Source organism: Bufo bufo, chromosome 6, assembly GCF_905171765.1.
Source record: "Bufo bufo chromosome 6, aBufBuf1.1, whole genome shotgun sequence".
In the NCBI taxonomy this organism is placed as follows: domain Eukaryota; kingdom Metazoa; phylum Chordata; class Amphibia; order Anura; family Bufonidae; genus Bufo; species Bufo bufo.
The window spans coordinates 390,691,792-390,705,422 of record NC_053394.1 but is presented as its reverse complement, the minus strand read 5'-3'; the positions used below and the strand labels follow the sequence as shown (position 1 = coordinate 390,705,422).

At 44.7% G+C, this 13,631-nt stretch overlaps 1 pseudogene; it reads right to left on the bottom strand.

Annotated features, from left to right (window-relative positions):
• The window catches only part of LOC121003523, a 791,128-nt pseudogene that overhangs the window by 226,316 nt on the left and 551,181 nt on the right, over positions 1 to 13,631 (bottom strand).

The window sequence follows — 13,631 nt, the reverse complement described above, 5'->3', positions numbered from 1 at the left end:
ACTGTGGGACCACACGCACCGCCGCCATGCTGACCATCATGCTACCCGGCTCCTCTGGCTTGAGATAGCCGAAGTGTTAGTGCCTAATTGGGACGACCTCAATGAGAGTCAACGGGAGGAGTGCCGTAAGTATACTCTAGTATAATGCACATGTGTACTTTTCATTAAAAATTGGTTTTGTGTCTGGTTGAAGTTGGTCACTGCTACCTATAGTGAGCATCAATAATTTTTTTATTGTTGTTGTTGTTGTAGCAGGTTCAAACAAATACTAAACCATTTTTGATGTCTGAAATAAATTATTATAATATTAATATTTTATTTTTTTCTTGCAGACAGGGACTACAATACTGGTGCGGTGGCGGTCAATGAGGGACCGCTATAAGAAGGACTACAACGAGGAGGTCAAGCGCCCGAGTGGTTCAAGAGCAAGCCAAAAGCGTCCGTACCGGTATATGGCCGCATTAGGTTTTCTACGTAGAACCCTCCAGCTGCGAAGGTAAGCTCTAATGTTTATAGTAATTCTGAAGGTTAATCTCCAATCTATGTGTGTGGCCTAGGCAGACTGTCATTTGACACTCTGTCTGGGACATTCACATATAGTTCCCTATTTGTCCATTAATTTTTTTTTTTCCTTTTTAGAGCACATCTAGCAGTACTCGGGCGAACCAAGCTCCTCGTGAAGTCCTTCCAGAGGCCGGAGCACAAGAGGCGGTCCCCGAAGAGCCGCCCACCGCGGGTCCCTCACGTCCTACTCCAACAGCTGGTCGGGACCTCAATGTTCCCCTACCTGTGCCCTCTGGCGACTCAACAATGGCACCACTTTTTGAGGCATTGATGCGTCGCCAGAGGACCGGTAGGAGCCGTCAGGCGGACTACGAGGATCTCACAAGGCTCGTTTACGAGTCCTTGATGGGATATACCAATAGAATTGCCGCTTTGGAGGACCAAGTGCGACGTCTGCAGGAGGGGGGCGGTGCATACGTCGCAATTGGGTCCTGTGCATCACTATTGGTATTCGTTGCTCCCCGTGATGGAACGATTTACGCCCGACCAGTTGTTGGAGGCCCGAAGACAGGTGGACAGTGTCTTGTGGCAAGTTCAGCACCGCCCCACATCCTATCCCCAATCCATGCCCTATCCCCCATCACAACCTCAACAACCCCCTACCCAAACTACCTACCCCCCTTTCCTACCTCCTCAGCCCCCATCCCAGCCTCCCCATTCCACCGAGCACTTTTCTCACCACTTTTCTCCTTCTCCTCCTCAATATTTTCCTGCTACCAGTTTCAACACTCCTTCTACTCTTGCTCGGTCAACTCCTTCTCCTGCTCCCCCATCCAGATTGAATACTCCCTCTGTTGTGCTTGCCACAACACACACTTTTATGTCCACAGGGGCACAGGAACAGGAACGAGGGGGACCAACCAGTGTTCAAACCTCCACCACCCAACCTTCCACTCCCACCGGTCCTACTTACAGGCATTTGTAGCCCTTTTTTTTACGTTTTTTTATTCAAAAAAGTTATTTATATTATTTAAAAATATTTTTTTTTAAAATAAAAATTTTAGTGTTTCAAAATTTTATTTGTTTTGTATTTATTTAAAAAAAAATTTAATTAAAGTGAACATCTCACATCGCTTTTGAAGTGAACTATACTTGGTTTGCTCCACCAGCGATGGGAGATTACTTTAGTGTATGTACAAAAGGTCTTTAAAAATGTCCAATCGCGAGTGGAGCGACACAAGTATGTGTCGCTCCTCCAGCGTTGGGCAGATTACTACACAATAACAGGCCTGATAAAATCGACCTGCGCCAGCGGAGCGACACAAAGATGTGTCGCTCCTCTAGCGTTAGAAGATTGAAAATGAGTATCTAAAAACACAATAATATAACATCAGTGTAGCAAAGCAAGAATGTGTTTCTCTTCTATTGTGGTAAAAATAATATATAATTAAAATTTCAAGTACTTTGAAAAACAATATTTATTGAACCACAAATCCAATTGAAAACTAATACAAAAATCTGTCTACCACCAAATAAACAGAAATTAACAGTAATTCCAAATTAAGAGCAAAATGTTTATACAAATCGGTCCTGCCAGTCCACCCTTCCTGCTGCCGAGCAAAAATAATCCGCAAAACAGTCTCTCATCCGTGAAACCGCAACACTTGACCGTGGTCCAAAACTTTCAATGCTTGGCATCTCGCTGTCCTCCGGTATCTGTTCCAAATTGAGTGGCTCCTTTTTAAGGAGGTAGTTGTGTAACACAACAGCAGACTTTACAACCTCGTCCACCGATTCCACCTTCATATGAATTGGTTTGGTAAAAATCCGCCATTTTGCAACCAAAATTCCAAATGTACATTCAACCATTCTTCGAGCCCTTTTCAAGCGGTAGTTGTATGTCCGTTTTGTTAAATTTAATCCGCGGCTTGAATAAGGTTTCAGAAGATTTCCACACATTTGGAAGGCCTCATCACCAACCAATACAAACGGCATGGGTGGGCCATCAGTACCTGGCAGTGGTTGAGGCTGAGGGAAATCAAATTGTCTGTTATATAGACTACGGCCCATATAAGAATTTTTTAAATACCATGGAATCGTTGGTGCGTCCATAGGCCCCTACGTCGACTGTAACAAAACGATATTCTGCATCAGCGATGGCCATTAGAATTATTGAAAAATATTTCTTATAGTTGTAAAACTCTGATCCGGTTCCTTGGGGTTTGATTATTCTTATATGTTTCCCGTCTACTGCACTTATGCAGTTGGGAAACTGACAAATGTCCCAATATTTTTCAGCAATTTCTGTCCAATGCTGTCTAGTTGGATTTGGAATAAATTCATCATGAAGTTGATCCCTCAAAACACGGCATGTCTCCTTCACAATAATGGAAACAGTCGATATGCTAAGGCGAAATTGGAAATGGAGTGAGCTAAAACTTTCTCCACTTGCAAGAAACCCAAAAAAAAAATATAATTAAAGGTATTTAAAAAATATATATAATATACAAGGTATATCAATCAGACACAATTCTATGGGGCGTTTTATTAATATTTATCAAGATTTATTATGTAGACAATAATAAAAAAAAAAGGATAAAGGTTTCTTCTCCATGGTGACCGATATTGATCACAGTTCATTCGACATCGTTTGACCAGTATATGGATTGAAACTTTAAAAGATGCAGAATTAAAAATATTAATGCTGATCATCACTTGTGGCCTATGCACTTTGTACAATGATCACAGGAAAATAGTTTAACACTACAAAAGAGCAGCTTTAAAAAATTTAGACAGAAATGAATTGGTACTATATATACTATTTATCAACTTTACCTTATGGTCAACAACAGGCGTTCTGCTGGGGAAACACTGCGGCGGAAAGTGGTGTCTTGTCTTTGAATGTGAGGTGACACCCGTTGTAAAAGATCATCAAAACTTTCTACAGTCATCGGTAAGTAGTTAAAAAAAAATTCAGGATAATTCCTCAATTCGGGAAACAGAGTTTCAAAAACTCCCCTTCTTATTCTTGCAGAGGTTATTGGATGCACCCAATAGCGACGCTTTGTACGCTGTCTGTCTCGAAGACGTCTTCTCCAGCGCGAAACCAGAATAAGAGCCTGAAATCCAAAACGAATATGGTCCGGCATCATCTTTGCACTCTGCAGAAGTAACTTCTGAGTGGTAAGTGACCTTCGGTTTTCTTTTATAGTCACTTGTAGTATTTGCTTAACAGATTGCATCTTTTTATCTCTGAAATTTGAATAACGGATCCGTCTTTCTGTTTACAAACGCAAGGAAACGGAACAGACGGATCCGCTATTACGACGGATCCGGCAGACGGATCCGTCGAAAAGTGTATACCGTATGCAACGGAATGACGGATCCGGCATTAATTACTCTAGACGGAACGACGGATCCGTTGCATGAAAAATATCCGGTATTGTTGACTTTGACGGATCCGGTATGCAATTCCGGGGACGGAACTGCTTGCCGGATCACTCTGCCGCAAGTGTGAAAGTAGCCTCTCCCTCTCGGTGTTGGAGTTCATCAGGGCTCAGTCCTAGGTCCTCTACTCTTCTCTCTCTACACCACCCCGATCAGACAGACTATCAGAAAATGTAGTTTTCAGTACAATCTCTATTATGATGACTAGGAATGCGCGAATCGACTTCGGATTAAACATCCAAAGTCGATTTTCATAAAAATTTGTTCTAATACTGTACAGAGCAGGAGCTCAGTACAGTATTAGAATGTATTAGCTCTGATGAGCCGAAGTTATAGCTTTGAGAGGTCTTGCGAGACTTCACGCAATAACTTCATAAATTAATTTCTACTGTAAAAAAACATTTCCCGAACTCGGGTTCGATTCCAAGTGGTACCTTGGAACCGAACCCGAGTTCGGGAAATATTTTTTTCTATTGGGCGCAATTTGTCCATTTTCATATAGGGGTGTACTCACTTTGTTGCCAGTTTAGACATTAGTGGCTGTGTGTTGAGTTATTTTGAGGGCACACCAAATTTACACCATTATACAAGCCGTACACTGACTACTTTACATTGTATCAAAGTGTCAGATCTTCAGGGTTGTCCCATGAAAAGAGAATAAAATATTTACAAAAATGTGAAAGGTGGACTCACTTTTGTGAGATACTGTATATATACAGTCAGGTCCATTAATATTGGGACATCGACACAATTCTAACATTTTTGGCTCCATACACCACCACAATGGATTTGAAATGAAACAAACAAGATGTTGCCAGGCCTCTACTGCAACTGTCTTCAGTTCCTGCTTGTTCTTGGGGAATTTTCCCTTCAGTTTTGCCTTCAGCAAGTGAAATGCATGCTCAATCGGATTCAGGTCAGGTGATTGACTTGGCCATTGCATAACATTCCACTTCTTTCCCTTAAAAAACTCTTTGGTTGCTTTTGCAGCATGCTTTGGGTCATTGTCCATCTGCACTGTGAAGCGCCATCCAATGAGTTCTGAAGCATTTGACTGAATATGAGCAGATAATATTGCCCGAAACACTTCAGAATTCATCCTGTTGCTTTTGTCAGCAGTCACATGATCAATAAATGCAAGAGAACCAGTTCCATTGGCAGCCATACATGCCCACGCCGTGACACTACCACCACCATGCTTCACTGATGAGGTGGTATGCTTAAGATCATGAGCAGTTCCTTTCCTTCTCCATACTCTTCTCTTCCCATCACTCTGGTACAAGTTGATCTTGGTCTCATCTGTCCATAGAATGTTGTTCCAGAACTGTGAAGGCTTTTTTAGATGTCATTTGGCAAACTCTAATCTGGCCTACCTGTTTTTGAGGCTTACCAATGGTTTACATCTTGTGGTGAACCTTCTGTATTCACTCTGGTGAAGTCTTCTCTTGATTGTTGACTTTGACACACATACACCTACCTCCTGGAGAGTGTTCTTGATCTGGCCAACTGTTGTGAAGGGTGTTTCCTTCACCAGGGAAAGAATTATTTGGTCACCCACCACAGTTGTTTTTCCTATCGCCCATGACAGCACCACCGGAGAGAGGAGGATCCGCCCCACAGAGACAGGAAACCTGCAGAATAAAACGGGCGGACATACTCCTCCTCGTCAGTGTGGTTTCCTGTCTCTGATGGGAAGCCTGCAGAGCGACATGCTGGATCCTTCCCTCCGGTGGGTCCCCCACTTACCTGCGATCCTGGAAGCTGCAGCAGAGGCACATCTGAGCTCCGGAGGGGGCGGCAGTGTGCGGGGAGACGGCGGCATGTGTGGCGCCGGAGGAAGAACGCTGACCACCAGGGGGAGGAAGAGGAGCGGCTCCGGCTGTGAGTAGGCCGTGGAGCGCTCCTAAAGTCACATGACGCCGGCTGTGACGTCATCTGCAGGCGCCTATGAGAGGTGCACGAGTTGTCGGCCCGGCGTCTTTTCCGGCTAGAGCATGGAGGATGAAAGCCTTCAGAAGCGATCTGAGGATCCCACAGTTCCTGCCCCAGCTAAGCCCAAGAAAGTGGGGGCAAAGAAGAAGAATAAAGAATGTGCGTTATGCAGCAAGGGCTTGCCATCTGAATGGTAAGATGGAAAATGTCTAAACATAACTGTTGTTATAGCTTAGACGGAGTATCACTGGGTAATTACATTTTGACCTGCAAACCTGTGTAATTCATTTCCCAGGGATAAGAAGATGTGCCAGCCCTGTATAGATAGGACGGTGGCTGAAGAGTCTCCCTCATTTTATAAGTGTTTGCAGACGTTGGTGCGCTCTGAGATTAATGCATCCCAGGTAGCCCAGAAATGGCAGAAACCTAAAACCAGAGCACCTTCCAGAGAACCCCCATCGTCAGACGAGGGTGAGATCCCTTCTTCAGTATGTGGTCCTTCTGATATCTCGTCACAGGACTCGTCAGGGGAAGAAGAAATAGGGGGGAGACCCTGTTTTCCGGTTGAGGACACCGAGAAACTCCTTAAGGCTATTCGCTCGACTATGGGCATAGAAGAAATTCGGGAGCCCCGCTCAGTTCAGGATATTATGTTCGGGGGGTTGGAGTCCCGGCAGCATGGTACCTTTCCAGTGCATAGGAATGTATCAGCTCTGATTAAAGGAGAATGGAAAAAACCCAATAGGAGGGTATTTATTTCCAGGAGTCTCAAGCGTAAATATCCTTTTAAAGAGGAAGATTCTGCGTCTTGGGATAAGGCACCTAGGATAGATGTGGCTATATCCAAAGTTTCCAGGAAAACGGCCCTACCATTTGACGACACGGGAATCTTGAAAGACCCGCTGGATAAAAAGGCGGATGCCTTTCTGAAAGGGGCCTGGGAGGCATCTACCTCTTCCTTTAGGCCTAGTATAGCCTCCACCTGCACGGCCCGGTCTCTTATTGTATGGTTGGATGAGCTTGAATCCCAATTAAAAAATAAATGCCCCCGTGAAGAGATATTAGCCTCCCTCCCTACAATTAGGAAGGCAGCAGACTTTCTGGCAGATGCCTCAGCCGACTCAGTTAGATTGGCGGCCAGATCAGCGGCTTTGTCAAATTCTGCACGGAGATCTCTTTGGCTGAAGGGCTGGTCTGGAGACATGTCTTCTAAATCCAAGCTTTGTGGTGTTCCATGTGAAGGGGAATACCTTTTCGGTCCAAGTCTGGACGACCTGCTAGATAAAGCGGCAGACAGGAAGAAAAAGTTTCCGGGGTTTCAAGGATCCTTTTCTAGCAGAAATAGGTTTAGTCTGTCCTTTCGTCCCTTTAGGGGTAGCCAGGAACAGGATAGGAGAACTAGGGAGGACCGATTCAGAGGTCAGAGGAAAAATAGAAATTTTTTCTTTAACCAGTCCTCCGCAGACAAGAGAAAGCCTGAACAACAATGACGCCAGGATTCCGGTTGGGGGCAGGCTGAAGGGCTTCTTAACGGAGTGGAAGAAAATTTCCCTAAGTCCGTGGGTTTTAGATACAGTCAGCCAAGGGTTAAAGTTGGAATTCCTTCAGTCCCCTCCGGCCCGATTCCTTCCAACCATAGTCCCCCCTTCAGTCCTAGGGAAATCAGTGATACAGGCAGAAGTGCTGAATTTAATAGAGAAATCGGTCTTGATCCCAGTATTAAAGGAAGAAGTAGGCAGAGGATTCTACTCTCCACTTTTTTTGGTAAAAAAACCAGACGGTTCTTTCAGGACCATTATAAATCTGAAAAGATTAAATCAGTTCATTCAGCCCAAAAGATTCAAAATGGAAACAATACGATCAACAATCAATCTTCTTTATCCATTGTGCTTCATGGCCGTTCTCGATTTAAAAGACGCATACTACCACGTCCCCATTTCAATAGAACACCAGAGGTTTTTAAGGGTGGCCATCCAGTTGAAAGGTCAACTGGAGCATTTCCAATTCCAGGCTCTACCCTTTGGCCTTTCCATGGCCCCAAGGGTGTTTACAAAACTAGTGGCGGAAGTAGCAGCCCACATAAGGGAAAAGGACATTCTCTTCGTCCCTTACCTGGACGACTTCTTAATTGTAGGTCAGACAGAAGAAGCATGCATCTGGGCAGTATCAGAGATCCGGGTTATCCTGAACAGGTTAGGGTGGATAATAAACGAGGAGAAGTCAAGACCCCGTCCATCGAGGAGGCAGACCTTTTTAGGCCTAATACTGGACTCTTCTCTCCAAAAAACCCTTTTACCTACAAGCAAGGTAGTAGTTATCCAGGACAAGATCCAGGATCTAACCCGGAGACCGGTTACTTCAGTAAGAACAGCAATGTCGGTCCTCGGCTCCCTCACATCCTGTATTCCGGGAGTAAGGTGGGCTCAGCTGCACTCCAGAGCCTTACAGTGGGAAATCCTGTCTGCTTGGAAGGAAAGCCGGTCCTTGAATGCGAAAATGGAGATCTCAGTCCAGACCTTACAGAAACTATCATGGTGGCTGGATACGGAAAATCTCGTCCAGGGGATCCCGTGGAAAACAGGAAGATTGGTGTGCCTGACTACAGATGCAAGCCCGTGGGGGTGGGGTGCCCACATTCAAGGAACCTCCTTCCAGGGTCGTTGGGACCCCCTACAAAAAGTAGAGTCCTCCAACCTGAAAGAATTAATGGCAGTCGGCCTTGCGATGAGGGCCTCCCTTCCGAAGATAAAAGGGAAGGACCTAAGGATCCTTTCGGACAACAGGACTGTAGTCTCCTATTTGAACAGGCAGGGAGGGACAAGATGCAGGGCTCTTATGGAGGAAGCCTACGTCACTCTGAGTCTAGCAGAAAGAATATGCACCTCGATTTCAGCAGTCCACATCAGAGGGGTAGAGAACAAACAGGCAGATTTTCTGAGCCGCCATACCCTGTCCCAGGGGGAGTGGTCCCTAGACCCCATTGTTTTCCAGAAGATAGTAGATCTCTGGGGAGTTCCCGAAATCGACTTGTTTGCCACGTATTCAAACAAGAAGGTGGCCAGGTTCTATTCCCTAAGCAGAGCGGGATCCCCCTGTGGGATAGACGCCCTGACACAGGAGTGGAATTTCCGCCTGGCTTATGCCTTTCCCCCTCTTCCCCTGATTCCCCGAGTTTTACGGAAAATCAGGGAAGAGCGGGCCACAGTAATCCTGATCGCGCCCTTCTGGCCCAGGAGGTCCTGGTTCACGGGACTCCGAACCATGTCTATCGCCGATCCCTGGGTGCTTCCGACGGTCCGGGGCCTTCTGAGCCAGGGACCAGTGAGACATCCAGCTGTAGACAGCCTACATTTAACGGCCTGGATTTTGAAAGGTGGTTATTAGAGAAGGAAGGGTTCTCTAATGCCTTGGTTTCTACCCTGCTAAAAAGTAAAAAGGAGGTTACTATAAAGATCTATAGCAGAGTTTGGCATAAATTCTTAAATTTTGCCCAGATCCAGTTAAGGAGCCTACCTAGGGTTGCTCCCTTGCTTCCTATTCTTGAGTTTCTCCAGAAAGGTTTAGAAATGGGTCTATCAGTCAGTGCCCTGAGAGTTCAGGTCTCTGCCCTGTCGATTCTGTTTAATCAGAACATAGCTGGTAGCCCTTGGGTTGCCAGGTTTTTTAGGGCTGCGGAGAGGTCTTCCCTGGTGGTAGTTCCAAAAGCCCCCCCCTGGAGTCTAGAGGTGGTATTAAAAGCTTTGTCTGGGCCTCCCTTTGAGCCCATTGATTCTATTTCGATTAAGCACCTTACCCTAAAGCTATCCGTTCTGATAGCCTTGACTTCTGCTCGGAGGATTGGGGAGATCCAGGCCATCTCCATCAACCCTCCGTATACCTTGATTTTAGAGGACAAAGTTATCATCCGTCCTGACCCGGCTTTTCTTCCAAAAGTCGCCTCCAAATTCCACCGCTCTCAGGAGATTGTTCTTCCCACTCTCTGTCAAAATCCTTCCTCTGAGGAAGAAGAATCTCTCCACTGTCTGGATGTTAAGAGAGCCCTTTTGGCCTATCTGTCCTCTACCTCTTCCTGGCGAAAATCTTCCTCACTCTTCTTACAGTTTCAAGGGAGAAACAAAGGTTCTGCTGCCTCAAAGAGTTCTATATCTCGGTGGGTCGTGTCAGCCATCTCCTTATCCTACCTTTCATCTGGGTTGTCTCCCCCGGGGGGCCTAAGGGCCCACTCAACCAGGGCAGTGGCTGCCTCCTGGGCTGAGAGGTCTTCTGTTCCAATGGAGAAAATTTGTGAGGCAGCGACCTGGTCTTCCCCTTTGACCTTTTTTAGGCACTATAGGTTGGACTTGAACTCTTCTGGTGATCCTTCCTTTGGTAAAGGGGTTCTTCTTTCTACTTCCCACCCTTATGGATTACTCTAGTAAATCTCCGGTGGTGCTGTCATGGGCGATAGGAAAAAATGGTATTACTTACCGGTAATTTGATTTTACAGAGCCCATGACAGCACCCTGGGTTTCCCTCCCTGATGGTTCTTCTTTATTACACGGGTGTGCAGAGAAAAAAAAAAAAAAAAAATAATAATTTTATAAAAAAAAAAAAAAAAAAAATATATATAATATATGTTCCCTGTATACAAAATGCATGTCTAATTCATGTGGCGGCCTTCCTCCGATACTTGGAAAACTCACTGACGAGGAGGAGTATGCCCGCCCGTTTTATTCTGCAGGTTTCCTGTCTCTGTGGGGCGGATCCTCCTCTCTCCGGTGGTGCTGTCATGGGCTCTGTAAAATCAAATTACCGGTAAGTAATACCATTTTTCCGGGTCTTTTGGTGTTGCTGTTTTGGCCACGCCTAATGTTTTTGCTATCTCTCTGATGGGTTTGTTTTGTTTTTTTCAGCCTAATGATGGCTTGCTTCACTGATAGTGACAGCTTTTTGGATCACATCTTGAGAGTTGACAGCAATAGATTCCAAATGCAAATAGCACACTTAAAATGAACTCTGGACATTGTATCTGCTCATTGTAATTGGGATAATGAGGGAATTACACGCACCTGGCCATGGAACAGCTGAGAAGCCAATTGTCCCATTACTTTTGGTCCCTTAACAAGTGGGAGGCACATATGCAAACTGTTGTAATTCCTACACCGTTCACCTGATTTGGATGTAAATACCCTCAAATTAAAGCTGACAGTCTGCAGTTAAAGTACATCTTGTCCGTTTAATTTCAAATCCATTGTGGTGGTGTATAGAGCCAAAAATGTTAGAATTGTGTCCATGTCCCAATATTTATGGACCTGACTGTATATACACTGAACAAAAATATAAATGCAACACTTTCGGTTTTGCTCCCATTTTGCATGAGCTGAACTCAAAGATCTGAAACATTTTCTACATACACAAAAGACCCATTACTCTCAAATATTGTTCACAAATCTGTCTAAATCTGTGTTAGTGAGCACTTCTCCTTTGCCGAGATAATCCTTTTTTATAATGTTTTATGTTTGTTATGCAATGTGCAAGGGAGTCATGTTTTTATTTGCGCTCAAAGGGATTATTTTTTTTAAATTATTTTTATTGAATTGAGATTCCATCGCACATAGAATACATATTACACATGGAGCAATATACAATATCAATGCTTTCAATAATATCGACATACATTAATCCATTTGATCATTGTACAAAACTCTCAATTCCAATTTTAAGTTTTATCCACCCCAATAACAATCAAACTCTTCCCACCTCCCAACTCCATCATAACAGCGTGAACACCAATCCCCTCTTCGAAAGTGACCTTTTCTCCCCCGTGCAGTACAGTACACCATCCCTTCACCATAACCCTCACCCCTTACTTTTTCATCCTGCCAATTTCCCCAGTTTGTTCGCAATTTGCGACTCAAGATACCATTTCGTTGCTTTGAAAGGGGCCATAAGTTCCCGGATTTCATCTTTTGATAAATTAGTCTCAATAAATGCCCTCCATTTCTTGATGTATTTCTCTATCAACCTTTCTTTGTCCCGTTCTATTTCCAGTCTTTCTAGGTATAACACATTTTTCATAGTCCCCATAACCTCTTCCCAAGTCGGTGCCTCCGTTTGCAACCAGCGCCGTAGGAGTGACTTCTTGACTGACATAAGTAGGATATGTATCCCCCCCATCGATACCACCGTCCCCAATTCCTCCTCTTGGTTTTTCGGTATGAAATGGAAGATGCACTGCTGTGGTGTTAGTGCCAGAGTTTCATCCCATATCTCTTCAACGGTTTCCACCGCCCGTTGCCACAGAGGTTGTACCCTCGGGCAATCCCACAAAGCATGTAAGAGACCTGCCTTAGAAAGGTCAAATTTAGGGCAGTGCCTCAGGTAATGAGCTGGGGCATAACGGTATGATAAATTAAAGGCGTAAGTCCCCCTATGCATTATCCTTAGCTGTGTCTCTCTCCATTGCTCATTATACATAGCTTGTCTAACTAACTCGAGACCATCTAAATTTTTTTGGGCTAGGTTCTTATCATTAAGTTCCCTTTCCCATATTTTGAAAGCTCCCTTCACCAAGCCTATTGTCTGTGTATTATGGATCTTACGGTATAGCTCCGATAAAGAAAGAAAGGTACCTTCCGTGCCCAAAATGGCCGCGAACCATGTGAGTCTTTCAGCATCCCCCAGTGTCCCTACCTGTGCCTTTATAGTAACTCTTAATTTGGTGAAAGGGAAGATAATGTGCATCCGAAAAGCGATATCTCTCCTTCACCTGTTCCCATGATAACAAACCCTGCCTAGAGACATCCAATTTATCTCGCAGTCTAGTTACACCTTTACTCCTCCACTCCTGGAACAGTCTGTTTTCTCTACCCTGAGGGAAAGAGGGTAGCGTCCACAGCGGCATCTGGGGAGATATATAAAAAGGAAGTCCATAAATCTTCCTAACAGCCTTCCATGCCATGATGGTATCTTTCAAGAGGATGGATTGTTTGGCGGATGTGGGAATTTCCCTCAGTTTTGTGTGCAATAAGGCACTCAAACTCCACGGCAGGGCCAGTTCTTGCTCTATCTATATCGCAGAGTGGTGTCCCGTCCCCCATGTCCAGTCCCTTGCATGACGGAATAGAGCTGCCAAATTGTAATGATAAATATTTGGCATTTGCAATCCCCCCCTCCCATCTCAACATCGTTAATTTTGCATAGGCTATACGAGGCCTTTTCGATTTCCACAGGAAGGCATTAAAAGCCTTCTGCGCACGTGAAGTGTCTTTTGTGCTTCAGTAGTAGTGGGATCGTTTGTAACAGGTACAGCAGCTTTGGGAAGCTGACCATCTTTAGCAAGTGTGCCCTCCCGCACAGCGACAAACGTAAATCCTTCCATTTTTCCAGTTCCCTCTCTATTTTTAAAAAAAGGGGAGGATAATTCAATGTATATACCGATTTAGGTGTGCAACCTATTTTTATCCCCAGATAGGTCAGGTAGTCCTTACGAATCTCTACCTTATATCGGCTCTGATTAACCCGAGATGACCCCTGTCCCAGAAGTAGAAGCATGCTCTTACCTACATTGATTCTATATCCCGTAACCCCCCCCCCCCCCCCTAATAGAAAATCAATGTCTCCAAAGCTTTATTTAGGTAAAAATCCGGAGAATCCATATATATCAGGATGTCATCCGCATAACAGGTCACCTTCAACTCCCTTTTACCTACCCTAATTCCCTTAAAAGTATCAGAATTGATCAACATCCGGGACAGGGGTTCCACTGC